Source organism: Trachurus japonicus, chromosome 2 (assembly GCF_045865225.1).
Source record: "Trachurus japonicus isolate A0001 chromosome 2, Traja_1.0".
NCBI lineage: Eukaryota > Metazoa > Chordata > Actinopteri > Carangiformes > Carangidae > Trachurus > Trachurus japonicus.
Genome location: NC_140908.1, coordinates 7,195,902 through 7,212,686, shown reverse-complemented (window position 1 = coordinate 7,212,686; position 16,785 = coordinate 7,195,902). Strand labels below are relative to the sequence as shown.

The window sequence follows — 16,785 nt, the reverse complement described above, 5'->3', positions numbered from 1 at the left end:
ATTGACTGACAACTCAAAACTATTGATTTTGATCCTGACAATCGTTTGCTGTTGCGATGGACATGTTTGATTAGGGTAAAAGCTTTGAGTAACAGGTTAAAGTATTTTGAATAGCTGAACAGATTAAGACCATCGTTGGGAGGCCATCATCTCCTATTCACAGCTCTGGAAGTTTGCTCAGGGGTATTGTTGACCTTTACGCTGACACAAACTTATTGCTGGTGTAAATCACACTCCAGCCACACAACTCTCCTGCCCTCTTTCCATGAATATTTAAACAAGTATACATACCACACTGCCTTACATCGTCTAGAATATTATTGCTTGCCTGAAGTTATGTCTGAATTATGCCTTTGTCTCCGGAAGTGCAACTTTGGATTTTTACATCTTGGGTTTATCTACATTGCGCTCTTATAATAGATGACAAAATATAGAAAAGGAATATTTGCTTCACACACTTGATGTTGTTTTTTCCATGAGGTTACGGGGGACATGGAGAAGTGACAGGGTGTATCCACACTAATGCATCTCTGCTCACAGACAGATGACACACCTCCAGACCTATCTGTTCATTTACCTCCACAATCAAGATTCACGGCTCTATTTTCTTCTGCCCTGTTTGCCAGAGGTGCTCTGTTTTCTTCAGTGTTAAATGAATTAAATGGGCTGGCTGCCAAAAGCACTGCTCATTCCACGCACCAGATATAGCAGCGTGTCTGCGTCTCGGGTACGTATAGACAGAAATTTGGAGTGCATTCACACGTTGCCTGCAGCTGATTCAACGTGATGAATTTTGGTTTCAAAGCTCTACACCATGACCTCCTTTTTTTTAAAGGTCAAGTGTTAATGTCACAATAATGAGAAAAAGTATTAATACTGGCTTTAAGTTATATTACCAAATGCATTAGATTTAAATGTCAGTACAGACTCCACACTTGAGTGCACAAAAAAGTTGCTAAAGAATGTCACTGTGATGAGCACAGTTGCTCTTCTAAATGAGCCGCAATAAGCCTTGTGAGCACAGTGTGCAGCAGACAGCCGAGCCCTGGCTCTGCATGACTGGCTCTGTCAGCGGCAGCATACGGAGGCCTGGCGCTGGCCAGGTGGCTCTTACATCTGGCCCATTAGCTCTCAACCACTGCAATGACTCTCCACGCCACCGAGAGCCTGTTGAAATAATATCATCAGGACCTGTAAGTGCTGAAGGCCGCCTTGCCCATTGCCTGCTCAGAACAGCGAGTCACAGCCCCACTCTGAATCTGACCTGTCAGCTCTGAGGCCACATCCAATCCTGAATGGAAAACCTTGCAAAAATACGAGCACTCTGAACTGTAGAATTACGTTGAAGGCCAGTGCGGTGATACAATATGGATTTGGACCAAATTAATGTTGTGATGGACAGATTAGTCAGCTAGAGTTGTATCTAATTGGAACAGCAATTTTCATCTATCAGGAAAAATACATGTTTATAGTTTTGTGAAGTATTTCAGAAACAAATTTTTATATCCAAACTTGGCTTCTGACAAGTTGTCACTATTTTATTATTTTAATATTTTAAAAGACTTGTTGATTGATTCCAAAAAATAAAATGAAAAGTAAAGGCCAACTTATAATGGACAGAAGATGTCATTTCCTGCCATCTATTCAATTAAACCTAATTATGGTTGAATGCATCTTCTAAATCACTCCCAAGCCAAATAAACCACGTACTTACTTATAATTTATTTACAAAGGTTGGTAGCTTGTTAAAATGCACAAGGACACTGTGTCTATCTGACCACAAAAATAATGATTTCAGATGATATAATGAAATTGCTGAAGCTAAACAACAAGAACTCATGAAACACAGATACTGTTGCTTTGTGTAAAATCAGCAACATAAATCCCAGATATTGTTTGTGCTTCTTCACAATAGCAGCTGAGTTTAAATAGAAGTTTTTGTTTGGAACATTTTTTTTTCCTCTGTGAATTACGTGCCCCTGTCAGGTCTCGGTAGTTAACACGAATAAAGTGGCCAGGTCTTTGGCCTTTACTTTCCAGTCTCCAGTCCCCTGACTCTCAGGGACAAACCCCCACCTCCAAAAGCATGCTTCTTGCCCTGAGCACTGCACCAAGTGACACATTCTATCCATCAAAAACTGCACTGCAACATATGAAGCAAAAAAGTGCTGGGACGGCAAATTTTTCATGCATATGATATTCGGGCTGCAGCTCATCCGCCTACGTTAACCCACGAGAGAGAGAGAGAGAGAGAGAGAGAGAGAGGAAGGGCGACGCTTTGAAGATGGATTACCAGATCACGTCACGAGCAAAGAAGCAGCTATGACCAAGCACCAATTTCAAGAGGAGGCACTCTTAGCAGAGTGTGCAGGAAAACAGATACTCATTGGGTATGAGGAGTTTATTTTCATGTCAACAGACGAATACTGTGGATTAGAGCTGTCAAACACTTTTGACCCCAAGCTCAAAGACACTCTTTGTACTCATAAATAATAACAAAAACAGATGTCATGGCGTTAAATTTGAAATTATAGAGTTACTCACATTCACAGATAAGTGATGATAACACAGATTCATTTTTGCTTTCTCCTTCTTGGTTTTAGCAATCAATTTCCTTACAGCTAGGCAACATTTGGCATGTTAAAAATCTTCATTTCAGCACTGTGTTTTATGGCTGCAATTCTATTGAGCGAAAAATTAAATGCATAATTCAGGGTTGAACAGGCTGCCCAATTCATTTTACAAAAGGGGACAGAGGGCAAAGAAAAAGAAGATGGTGATCTGTGGAAATTTCTCTGTGCATGGTACACACTCAAGGATTATAAAATCTTAACTGATTTTAAAATGTAGTACACAGATAGATTTAAGGATGAACAACATGTCAAACATGTCTAAGAACTTGGGCCAAAATGGATTGTAACTGACAAAGAAGATTGAGATGTTGACTATTTTTTCTTCTGTTGGCAACTAGTCTGTAAAAAAATAAAATAAAAAGTAAAAAAAACAAAAAACAATGCTTTTTTGTCCTTAAATGACAAGGCCTGGCTGATGAAGTTGCCCCTAAATAAATAAGGACCAGTGTAATGAATACCCAAGTCTCACTCTTGCCAAAAACCACATTACAGTGCTCCTAATGGTTTCCCTTGCCTGAGAAAAAAATAAAGAAAAACTTGTCTGTGGGCATGCTCCCAGCAAGAGTAAATTAAACCCCCAGAGAGGAATTGTGGGGGGAAACTGTGGAGTCCAAGGGTGGGGGAAAAAGACCCACTAGATACATGACCCCATTCACAGACCAGGGGCAGGTGCAACCATTATCATAAGCTCGCTGAAATGAACGACAATCCATCACATCCAAGGTTAGCAGTTCTCACTCAGCAGAGCTTTTTCATCTCAAGGGCAGCATGTGAGAGAATATACAAAGATGACTGTGCCATTGCACAACCCTATAGTTCTACCAACACTGGCACTGAAAGTTTATGTCCAAAGATGACTGTATAAATAAACAATGTCGATGGACACAGAAATACAAAACTACCACTTGCATACACATACAGTATGATTAGTTTTGGATTGAGTGCAACACAGTTTCGCCATTTTCCTAAAAACAAGCCAATTTCATGTTTTGCACATGAATCATGTAAAGGCTGCTTTCTTTCCTCATATGAAAAGAGTAAAACTGAGCAGACCATTTCACTGCATTTTCCAAATGAGTACCCTAACAAAAGAGACTACAGAAAGTTGAAGTTAAACAGTTATTCTCTGACCTAGGATTTATCCTATCTTTTCACAATTTCACTATGGATAGCACAAAAAATGTAATCACTTGGAGCTCTGTGTTGCTAAAATTAGAAGGGAACAGTCTTATCTAGTAACAGGCACAGACAGGGCAAAGGGTTGAAGCTGAAAGTGATTAAAACACATCTACTCAACACATTAACAGTCAGAGTGCAACAGTGACTGCCATTTTCAATGTCCTTTGGAAAGTCGTCAGACAAAGATTATAAATGTCTCTGTGTTTTCTGGACATACAAAACCCGGGCTTTGACAGCTGAGGTCTCAAAGTCAAACCCACTAGACAAAGAATAAGTTGTCTAATTTTAGAAGATTAAAGTTGCCATGGTATTGAAACTTATCACACAACTAGAGTCACAAACACCGCATTACTGCAGCTGACCATTTCAACAATATAGTGAATCTCTATGGTATTCAAAGTGTGCAAAAGCATTCAGACATGGTTAGAAAATTAAAGAGAACAATATGTTTTACAGACAGTTTGGCTACAATGGGGGATCGTGAATAGTCGGCAGTATCTGGAAAGTTGATAAAGCAAAACACTTACTTACTATTGTATTTATAACTTTCTTATGTACTGACCAACACTAAGGCCTTACTCAAAACTGTCAAATTCCTGAGAAGTGTTTACTCATTCAAACAATGACCTAAGGCCAGGTGGCACATTTTCTTGGACACAGACTTACTGAGTTTATTTTTATGCAGAACTTGAGCCGTGAAGAGGAGTTTAATATATGGGCACATTTTAAATTGGATGATGTGGAAGATTTTAAATAACCTTGCGTGGCCTTGGTGTTGCTGTATCTCCCCCTGGCTGTCCTTATTCATGTTTCTAAGTACTTTTCTATTGTTTGATAACTGTGTGCTTTATATTTTACATTTACATTTTTTTCACTGATGGAAATTGGATATTTGGCCCACACTTCATTGGCACTGACTTATTAAAGTTTAACTTCAATATATCCTGTGGATCTGGCAGCACACCCTCTGGGAGGAGTCAGGACACCATGTCTCGAGTATCTGTACAAACTGATGCACTCATATTCATACACTGAACAACAACTTTGACCAAATTTCTCCAGGAGGAAAGCACCGAGACTTGATTTTAAAGACAAGCACACTACACAGAAGAGGAGGGATGCAGCTAAGGGACACTAGAAGAGGAGAGTGTAACCTAGCGAGCAACCGACAATGTAGTGAGAGACCATCTCTGTCATAACCCTGTGGTTTGTCACTCGAGTCAGAGAGGTACTGCTACCTCAGCAAATCAAATCCCTGCAGCTCATTACAGCACAATGGACCATTGTCGTTTGTCCAGTGAGACTCTGGTAGCTCATCCTTTAAGGTTGGCCCATTATGTAAAAAGGTCACCTCAAAATACACCACAGCAATACTGAGAATTGAATAAGCCTTTCTGTTGGGTCCACATTCGGAATTGCTTACAAGCTAGATCACTTCTATTCTAATTATAGGACTCACCAATTATTTGTAGTTTCCTCAGGTCAAATGCTGAAAGACTGGAGGGAGGACGTTCCACTTGCTTGCATGCAACATCGTCCTTTCCATTTCCTGCCATTGACAAGAACAGCTATCAGTGATCTGAGCAGCTGGATTATAAACTCCAGTGTGGAAAACCTTACTTGTGTTCATTGGACAGCTGAGGTGTCCTTGAGTCCAATGAATTACTGAGTGTAACCAAGTATGAACATCATTTCACAGCACTGTATGACAAATTCAAAACTAGGTAATGCAGCTCTCCATGGGGCAGGCTGGCTCTGTCCCACCATACAGTACACTACACGTGCAACTTGACATGTGCAGAATGATCTAAAGTTTATCTTAATATTTGTCAATGCATGTTACATTCAAACAACATTAGTTGAAATTCCTTACAGTTAACATTTTGTGTGTTGAAATGTGAAAGATGCCTGATGCGGGTTAAATGGACTGCACATGTGAGAAACTGTAGTCCAGAAAGCAACGGGAACAGACGTTGGGGTCTCTTTTGATTTTGAAAGAAGCTGCAAACATTGCCGTAAGTTTGCTTAATGCTGCAATGCTAAAAAAAAAAAAAAAAAGTCTTTGGGCCAACTTGTCACCACTCACCTGCCTGTGTCACTTGTCTGTGTCACTCTTTTGCTTAAAGAAACAAAAAAAGTTCTACAGACAGCAATATTCAAGATGATGAAGGACAAACACCGCAGCTATCAGTCAGCTTGAGAGACAGTACAAAAAGTTAAAAAGACAGTTTACTCCATCATTAGGCAAGCTTACAGTTGGCAACGTGACGGCAGGACCAGGCAAACAGTTGTCAGAGAAATTGGCAGGCAGGCACTGCATCAGCAATACATTTATTGGCCTTCAAGGTAAATAAGATAATTCAGTCGCTACAGAAATTCAGACAATCTGACAGAAAATGCCACCTCTGTCTGCTAGTGATGCTAACGAGCTAAATAAACAAATAAACAAACAGTTGTAACAGGTGAAAGGACCAGTCGTATGCAGAGGCAGAAAGGTTAACTGAGGGCACACACTGGACAAGCGACGTGTTTTATTTTCTCATATTCAAGGCACCTTGATCAGTTACGTTTAGCTACTGTTGTAGGCCTATCTACTTGGGTGACGTCACCTAGCCTAATTTGAACAGTTTCACCCTGAGCTAATCAAAGGGTTGCCCCTGGTTATCAGTGATCATATTTATCCCCAGTTTAATTTATGCTGGAAAAATGTTTTGTTTGGCTACACTGAATATGATAAAAAAACTAAATTCTCAGTTTTATATGATTAATTTGTTAATTATTGTATCCAAATTTTATATACATAAGTCTAAATTTTCTGGTAAGAAGCCAAACTTCTTGGAACTGTCTGCGTTGGTCAATACATCTCCTCCCTCTGTGATTGTGAGACTAAAATAGCTGTTAAACGTATGATCTTTGTAAGCTTTACAAAATATTTATTTAAGTTTATGTTTTTTCTGTCTTGCTGTCATCCCCTGGCGTATTTATGATGGTTTGGTTGTGTATTAATGTTGTATACACTTATTTCATCTAACTGTATTCAGTCCTGTGTATACTCTTGTTGTCAATAAAGTTGTTAAAAAAAAAAACCCTGAGCTAATCAACTGTTATACTTTGCACCTGTGCTGGTGAGCGGGGTCTTTGCCCATGACTGCTACTTTCAGAAAACCACAGCTGTAAATACGACAGAGCAGCTTCACCTAAACCAACATGTTTGTCAACAATAAAAACAAAACATCCATCTGCTCCGAGTACTGAGTAGGCCACCGAATAAACTCCATTAATTAGGCTAGTGTGAACAGAGCCACCATGCAATAAGTAAGTTAGTGTGTGCAGTGTGCACGTAACATAAATATATCGCTGTCATTTAATTAGGCTAACAGAAGACTCACCTGTCACCCGTTGCCCCTCACATTTCCGGTTTTCCCGTTTGTTTTGTTTCCATTTCTCATGAAACTCGTGCAGCACGCAGATATTCTTCTTCCTGCAGGTTATTGAAACGTACTCGGTAGTTTTACGGTGAAACACCCCCCCTCCCTTATTTTTTTTCCGTAATATTCAAAACTTTACCTGAGTCCTCGCGCCATCCTCCTGCTGACGTCAGTGAGCCTCGTGACCGTCACTTAGCAACTGCGGACAGAGGTAGCGCGTGGGGCGCAACCTACGTATGGGCGCAGCTCGAACCACAGAGCACCATTCAGACTCATCAAGCTTATTATTGTACCTTACTAAGGTTTTAAATGAGCAGTTAAATTATGTTCAATTCTATATTGTTGTTTACCATTATATTATATTAGATAACTTCAATTGCATAATACTCCAATTAAGCTGCATGGCATAAAATCAGTTGTAAAAATTAGTCTCTCTTACTGTACACTCATTAAGTAAACCACCTTCGTCTGATACATGCACAGAAAATTATTGCACATTTGTCATCTCAAGTGGACTAATGATATTAGAGCTCCAACTTGAACCTTTCCCTTCTGCAGTGGTAGTATGATTTGTATGGTGTATTCTCCGGTCTTTGACAAATGGACAGATGAAAGCTGAGCTGCTGGATGGAGTTGTTTAGGTAAATGTCCAAAACAGGAGATAGAGATGATATATTTTAAGTTAATGCTTGATTTTATCATATCACTAGTCTATACTGGAAAGAGAAGAGGCAAACGTACTTAAAATTCATGAAAAAAAATTCAATTTCACTTGTATTAGAACATGAAGGGTTAAACAACAAATTAAAGCGCGAACGACCACTGGGATTTTCTCTCAAATATGAATTTATGATATTATTAAATCACTGTCATATGTCATAAAAATAAATATTTCACAGCTGCTTTAAAAAAACACATTCATACCCCTGGGTGTAGACCGTAAAAGTCCAAGACACACACATTAAGACATTCATAATTGAACATAACATTGAGGCTATCCTAGACTATTATAAATATCAAAGTCAGTTCTTCCTACATTTATTGATATGGTCTGAGTCTTGGGTGTGTCCCTGATGTGATGTGAAGTGAAATCAACTAAACTGCCTGCATCAATTTTGGTGTCCATCCTGCTTCGGCTGCTCGGACATTTGAAAGTAAAAACCCTCAATAATGTATGATCTCAAGCATGATGTAAGGCTGTAGATTCATCAGTTTCTCTGAAATATTCAAGCAATGTAAAAACCCTGTAGCTGTGCACTATTATGTCATGTAAGTTTGCTTTCCTATGATCTAGCATCAGACCCAAACACCCCAAGAAAGCAGCTTGAAGCTTGTAAATCTCCCTCCCAAGAGCACATATCTAATCAAGTTTGCTCTCTCTGTTTGTTTCTATATTGTTTTGCCAAAACAACAGAGCAGCAGGGTGTCATTTTGATTAAGGAGACCGCCCTTCAACTGGAGGATGCTGTGCTCAGGCCCCCATGTTGGAAAGATTCTGTCCCGTTGTTGTCTTGTCTCACCCCCCTCACTGAAGGGAGGGGTGTTCTCTTTGCTACCTGGGGAGATTTCTCATCATCGTCTCGCAAACTTTGGGGAAATAAGCATTTTCTTTGAAATGTAGATTCAAGAGCATTCTTGCATCTCATTGGTTACATTTGCTTTTCAAGGAGCTCAAAAGAGTTGATGTTTTTATTTTTTTTATTGTTACTTAAAACTGAGAATTAAACGCCATCTCCATGACTGAGAATAAGCAAAACAACATATTTTCCTAACTGAGAAAAACTGTTTCGCTACAGCAAAAGACACATGGTCATGCTAAACAGACCACCTGAGGCAGCTTTGCGTTCTGCGAATGGCAAAAATCATAAAAAGGGATTTTGAGGATTATGAGGCTGAACTGACAGGGAAAAGAGCGATGGTGGCTTGTTAATTCATAATCACCCTGAATTAATGATTGAGTGAGACTGAGAGGCACAGGGCATATGGAAAAGAGAGGACTGCAGATGCTCCCCAGTGCCTGGGGGGCTTCAAGGAATGGGAGCAACCCAGTGCCTTGTCACACACGCCAGCATGCCTATAAGCAAAAACACACACACACACACAAACACACACAGACAATCCCAACATGAAAACATCTCAGATAAGAAAATGGTTTCGGTTTTATTTACTTTCACACCACATCAAAAATTTGTTTTTCCAGTTTGAATCTTAGCAGTTTTGAAGCTGGCAGCCTGAGGGAACTACAGCATAATGAAAAAGAGCTGTTTACTCCACCCTGGACATTAAATTGCAGATTGGGTACTTTAAATAAAGCCTTTCCCTCTCCTTCATGTTGTCTTGACATTGCTGAACATATCAATTCAATTAATCACAAAAGAAAAGATCATCCTTGAATCGATTTTTACCTGAAGTGTTTTCTACTTGAGCTGCAGCCATTCACTCAGTATCTCTAAACTGGATCGCAGCATGGTAAACAGACACAAGTATAGACTGCAGCTGAAATGAAAACTGCCTTCTCTGAGAATCCCCTCATGCTTCAAGTGGAAAGTAGAGGGTTTCTCTTTCTTGACCATACGTATTATCTGGATGAGCCACAAAGAACTATTTGGGGATTCATTTCTAGGTCTGGGAATATTGCACATCCTATCTTCTGACATACAATATAGCCAAGAGAAGAAGTGCCCAAACATGTGGCAGTGTAAGCAGCAGCAGCCTAACTGTCTGCTATTAATATGTACAGCTGGCATTAAACAGGAGAGGAAAAAAACTTTATCCTCCTGACAATAAAGCTGGGAATGGATGCCTGGCTGGGACTCAGAAAATGAAAGGTTGCAACCCTAAGTAACTGCAAACATTCCTTTAAATTATTTATACTTCTACAATCAGGTATGGATTTTGGACTGGTTCTCAAGCATCAAAGCATGAACATACTATAGTGGACCAGCTCATCACTGCAGAAAAAGTTCAGAAAATATGTGGTAATCAATGCTATTAGTTGTCAATTGATGCATACCAACATTTCTTTTAATGATATCCTCAAGTTTAACCTACATGCATGTACTGTATGGGTGTTTCTTAGTGTATAACTCTTCATGTACTGTACAGTATGCACTCTATATGTTTATGTTACCGCAAACAGTTTCTATTTTTGGATGTGTTTCTGAGCATATCTGAGCCAGGCCAGGTGGCTCTTAATACTGCAGTACCCTTGAATCTCAGCTACTGTTGCTATGGAGAGGAATTTAGTTATAGGCCATGTAAAATTGCCTTGTTACTACCAATGGGTCCAAAAAATGAGCACAACAATATATACTGTATATACTTCACAAATGTATCTGATATTGACCCAAGATCCTGCAGCTCAAAAGCTGAAATGTTTTTTATTAGCTTCCATTTGCTATTGCAGTGCACACACCTGATTTAAAGCTCTAGGACTAGCCAATTCTTATGGGAGTTATTCACTTTCTGTCTTTATATTTTCTGAACACAGGCTTGACCTGTTGAGTATTTAAATATTTTACAATTCAATTGCTGTTCACTCGACGACTTAACCTATACACCCAGTTCAAAAGAGACTTCCTAAAAGCTTAGACTCAGCATGTTAGTACTCCTCCATGATTCATTAAACTTCCATTACAAACCATGATCACTTTGGCTCATTTCTGACCTTACAAAAACATCTGCAACTTCGGTCTCTTACTCTCAGCCACAGAAAACCTTGACTTGTGGGTAGAAAATTTAGTACAAAGTAGCTTGAACTGATTAGAAGGAAGTCCTGAATGAAAGAGTAGAGGGCACAGATTTGCGAATGAGGCAATCATCCTGATTGAACCTGCACTAAGCTTCATTTAGCTGCTATTGAGAAAGAATAATAGAGACTAAACAGAGTGAATTCAAGCTTAACATATAGTCTAAGCCCAGGGGTGCAGAGAACCAATTCAGTTTTAGTGACACATGCCTCTGACCACTTAAACCTAATTCCTTTTAGTTTGATTGATAAAAAATAGTTTAATGCATTTTTGGTGAGAAATACTTTTTGTATAATGTGCAAAAGAAAACTCTGCAGGGTACCTTTAACATAAATTTGCCATTGCATTTAACATTACAGATACAAGTTGCAACATTAATGCTGATATTGAATGAGATACATTGTATCTGTCAGAATAGAGGAACCATCTAAATGCTTGTTTCCTACTCTGCTGTTTGTGATTATGGTCTATACTATATGACATGCATGCAACAAGGGCATCAGCCAAGACCTTTTACACAGATACTTAAATCTCCACTGTAACACCAACTATCAAAGTCTTATCCCAAACTGGCTCCCTCTATTGTTCACATGAATATAAATAACTCCTGGCACTTGTGCTGAACTCTGTATTTTCCCCTTTTTTGGGCGTCATCCTCAGAAAAACTCATCTTTGGCCTCTCCCCTCCTGCCACAGAGGAGCAGAGAGGTGGTGAAAAGTCTGTTAACTTCACAACTCCCACTCTTACTCGCTGCTGTGTTGATATTGGGATCCTCTTTTAAATAACTTTGAGGGTTTTTTTCTGACCTAGGCCTTCCTGACTAAAATAGGATGGCCTTCATCCTAATAGAATAAGGCCTCAGATGTTGGCTGAGAATATTAGCTCCTGCCTATGATGCTCTAGTCTTGTAGGAAATGCCCCACACCCCTGTTTGATGACACTTTATCTACCATATTGCAATGCATATTATAAAAACTCCTGGGTCACAGTGGGAAAAGTCACTTCTCAATCACAACCCAAAAAGCTATAATTTACAGAGTATACAATAATGTAATATCCATGAAACATGGTAATAAGAAACACAGTGTCAAGAACAGCTAATGCTATTTCTATCATTTTTTTCTTTTCTTTCTGCAAATCTTTGGGGAGGAAATACATTTTAATGTCACTCTATCTAATGCACTGATAATAAGTGGTTATATAAATCACAGATTCCCATATAACTAGATGAGCATCATCGTTCAACAGCCAACTCCATCCAGCTTGGTCTTAAAGCAGAAAGCCACTTAACCCAAAACAGGCTGTGGGAATAACAGATAGGACTCTGTCAATCTGGAAGGTATTTGTATTCGGATTTCATTGATCCTTTGTGTTCCTGGAGGGATATCATTATTTTTCTTCAAAGACACATCTCACCATTCCACCTATCTTTGAACTTAAGGCGCTGCACACCCTGATGATTGAGCGAGGGACATTTTGTAAAGCTTGAATCTAGCAGTGGTGATTCATAAGATTAAACAGGTGATCCGTGACACTGGAAGCAGAGGTCTCTTTAGACGAGTGACACTCAACCCTAATGTAGCATATGCATTCACAGCTAAGGGAGCATGGGGTCACAGATGCGGCCTCTCTCACTTGGCTCAGACAACACTGAGTCTCTGCTGCTCACATGCATCCATACACACACATGGCACACTCACATGCCAAAGGTCCTTGTATATTGATGTGTTAACTTAACTAATCAATAATGTGCATCCAAGAGCGTGTAACTGGAACTGCAGGCCCTGGTGCTGGATTATCAGTCTGTGAAATTTGTTGATGGAATAAAGACTGTGATGTTGCTGCTACTACAGCTGCTGTATTGGAATCCGCATCTAAAGCACCTGATTGATGCCACTCATCTCAGCTCATTATTACATAAGTGTGTGCTGACTCTTCCTCTGAGAAAAGGGCAAGTATCAAAATGCAGTTAAGTGCTCCTTCATAGAGGTAAACCCACGAGGGGTTACGAGTCCAAAGCTGCACCTCGGTGGTCGCTTGGCTTGTTTTTCTCGCTGCTGCCCCTTGCCTGCCTCAGAACGCAGATGGAGATTCATCTGTTGCCTGTTCCCACTTGACTCGTTTTCTTTTTCTATTCCTACCCCACTCCTCAACCCCCCCAAGAGCCTGTCTGCCAGCAGAAGCCCTGTACCTCACCGTGCGCTTATCAGACAGTTTATCCTTTTCCTGTGGGCGCCGTCCTCCATCTGTGGCTGTGACAGCCAATCGCCACGCTAAGGGTCCATTCCAAGCCGTGATTTAGACACCCAGCCTTGCCAGTGCTGCTCTATCAACCCCCTCTTTCCCCTCGCTCGTGTAAATTTTTAACAACCCAAGCACTTGTTCTTTACTTTCCACAGTTCCCTCGTGCACACAAAGTTGAACACATGCATGACAGACAATTATTATTCCTTTTCATCCTTACATCTTTAGCACCTTCATTTCTTCATACATGCAGGGACTAGCATATTCGTATACTGTTTATGTGTGGTACACCCATATAGACTGTATGTATACATATATAGTATATGTCACCACCATCTTGTGCCTGACAGGGAGAGTGTATATACTGTATTACATGTAAAACAGTGCAATGACAGGAAGGGACTAATGAATAGGCCCTGTGTTTACATCCCTCAGTGCTTAGGCTCTCCCTCTTAATAGCCTGACTCCAGTCGTATCACTCAACAGTTGCAAACATCCTCAAGAGGTATCTTCGTTAATATTTTACTCAGTAGAGATAGTAAATAACAAGCAAGGCATTTCCACAGAACAAGAGTAAACAGAGAAGGAAGAAGAGGCAGAGAGGAAGAGGGAGAGAGGATGGCTGTCTCCAGGGTGTCAGCCACAATTGCTTTCTCATTTTTAACTTGTCAAGTTGGCTTTATCTGTTTTATCACCAATGGAGCTCCAAACGCACCAAAAGGCTAAGGCAGCTTGACAGACCAAATATGGCTATTACAAATTTCGATGGGGCAGCAAAAGGAGAGTCGAGAAGAATACCTGCCATGCATCAGCTCTTTCCCCCTGCTCCACAAAGAGGAAAGAGAAAATACAAAGCAGAAAATAAACAAAGGAGAAGCTCTCAAGCCGGTTACACTGATTTCTTTGAACTGTGCTAGATGGGTTTTATTCAGCAAGATGTAGGAAAATAAAAGAAAGTGAGCAACGTCCTTTTCTAACTGCACAGCCTCGTCAAATCCTCCAAACTGAATTTAAAGTGTGTGACAAACAAATTTAAATAAATAAAGAAAAGAAAAGAAAAATTGAGCCAAGGCTGAAGTGCACCTCCAATCCCAGCACAGCAGGTGAGTGAGAGATAAACATTTGTGCAAAGTCGGCCGGGTCTAGTCAAGCGGCTGCTACTCCTGGTTCATTTGCAGTTGCCAGCGATGTGTTAAATGGCCATCTGTGATGGGGTGAGAGCCCCTGTAATGACTTCCTGTCTGGGAAGGAAGACTGGCATGTAGGGAGGGCTGCTGAAACACACAATCCATTTGAGAACATGAAAGGTGCAGTTTGGAGAGGAAAACAGTGGATGTTGATGCTATTTTTCAAGTGATAAATGTCCTGTTTGTGTGGCCTCTCTGAAGAAGCCTGTCAACATGAATTCTCAGGGTGATTTACTCAAAGTTTCCAGTTCAAATTATTTTTAAAAAAGCAACTTTTCTGTATTCTAGCTGTTTACTGTATGAACAAAGTGCAGCAATTTCCTCCTAAGTGTAGAAGAGGAAAATTGTATTTAATTGAGGTTCGAGAAGCAGGAGGGAACCAGCTCAGGTTTTCTCCATAAGAAGCCGGTAACTGTATTTACATGTGCCATGCCACAGTTGTTGGGACCAGCAGCAGATAACTCACTGTATTGTTTTTTTTTGTGTCCATTCTAGCTACCCTCTAAGGTCTCCTCTTTGAGGGCATTTCCTGCTGCATAATTGCCCATAATCATCTTTTCACCCAGCTTGCTGTGTAATTTTATAGCTTGACAGCTCTCTACTTTTGTGTTCTACTTTCAGCACCATCAGCACTTCTGTGTTCAGGTTCTGTGGCAGTAATTTAGCTTTCACTCCAGATCCCTCACGCCTATCAGTGTGACTCATGATCTAAATTTAAATGGGATGGTCGCTATGACTGGAAAAAGATGGACAGCAAATGTAAACTCCAACCGTGTTGTTTTGAGAGTTTTTCTTGTGCGACAGAGTTATTCACAAACCTATTCAGTTGTTGTCACTTAAAGCATGACAAGAATTGACTGGGGAGCCTTTTGTCTTTTTCGTTCATCTGATTTAGCTGTGGCAAAAACTTGATTAAATGCGTTAAATTAAGTTGAATAGAAGCATTTTGAAGACTTTCGCCTGCAAACTAAATTAACACTTTGATTTTTTTGACACTGGCAAAAACATAAACTTTGTGAAAATAAGGAGTGTATTCTTGACATGCATCAGGCTGTGCAGCTGAGCGAGTGGAAGGAATCTTCTGCTTGCCTGATGCTGCCTGGATGGAGCTTATTCCCTCGAAAAGAGGCAAAGTGAGGGCCGGCGTTGGCCACGAGCGATTTCCACTCAGCCATGAAAACAGCATCGCTGTCCCTGCTGCTCGGCCGTGCCGGGGCCTGCCACCAAATCAGCCTGTGCTAATGACACATGACCCTGGGACGGGGCCCCAAGGGCTGCTCCGCCGCTCGCCTCTGTCGTTTTAAGACTCCACCAGCAGCCAATGTACTGTCCATCTCTGTTGCTTTTCACTCACTCTCTCACACACGACACTCAGAGCAGAGTGAACTCACAACGTTCACCTGTGTGGCTGCTACTATTACAGGGTTAGGGCTAATATACTGCATTTCAGTGGGATATGGCAGTAGGAACTGTGATTTATTTTAATTAGCTGTCTAATTTTGTTCTTTATTCATGCCCACTGTTTGTTGAAAAGCACTCTCAGACAAAGCTTTTTTCACTTAAAACTTGACTCCACTCTATTTCAAAAAGGCAATTAGGCAGCGACCACTGTGCCTGAATTTTAAAAGCCAGTGTGACAGGAAGTGACTTCCACCAACCAACTCTACCCTTCCAACACAAAGATGTTTCTGACATGATCAGTTCAGTGGAGTCTATTATTCAGCTCCAGCTCACGTCTCCTTAACATGGCATCTATTTTCTTCCTAAACAGGTAGACAGTAAACAATAACCAAAAGGCCATGTTCAGGATATTCTCAAATCAACAAATGTTTTCAAGCTCCAGGACCTCAGTGCATAGCCTACATGTACATCCTACAAATTACTAATATGATTATGATCACAGAAAATGTTTATGCTGTTAATACAGCCACAGCTGAAGTGCTATTGAAGACGTTTAGACTTTAGACTTTTATAAATATTTGTGTAAAAGAGGTATATACGTACATAGATGTACAGTAGTTGGGTTGCAGAGGAAGCAGTAGAAACTTTTCTGAATGTCTTAGACAAAGTTTAACAGAAAATGAACAGTCTTTGGATGAATACATGTGACTGTTTTAAATGTGCATTTGCATTCTTGTCTTGTCATTGTGGCCCCCGGGCTCAAAGCAAATGTTCCTTGCTGACCATCAATGGGTAATAAATAAATAAACAAACAGAATCAAATGTGAATAATAATAATAATTGTATGCACCAAAGAAAAACTCTGACAACCTGGAACAACTGTTGTCACTGTTTTGCATTGGGACATTTTGCCTTGTAGCGTTTTGTCAGCTGGATAGAACTGGACTTCCAAGGCCACCTTGG

The 16,785-nt window shown here is 40.3% G+C and overlaps 1 protein-coding gene across 1 annotated transcript in view; it reads right to left on the bottom strand.

Annotated features, from left to right (window-relative positions):
- LOC146990694 (interleukin-1 receptor accessory protein-like 1) overlaps nucleotides 1-5,367 on the bottom strand; it is a 248,447-nt gene extending 243,080 nt beyond the window's left edge. The window contains exon 1 of the mRNA XM_085797382.1: nucleotides 5,272-5,367. The gene's annotated coding sequence lies outside the window, so the exon portion shown is untranslated. The remainder of the gene's footprint in view (nucleotides 1-5,271) is intronic.
- Between the last annotated feature and the right edge of the window lie 11,418 nt (nucleotides 5,368-16,785).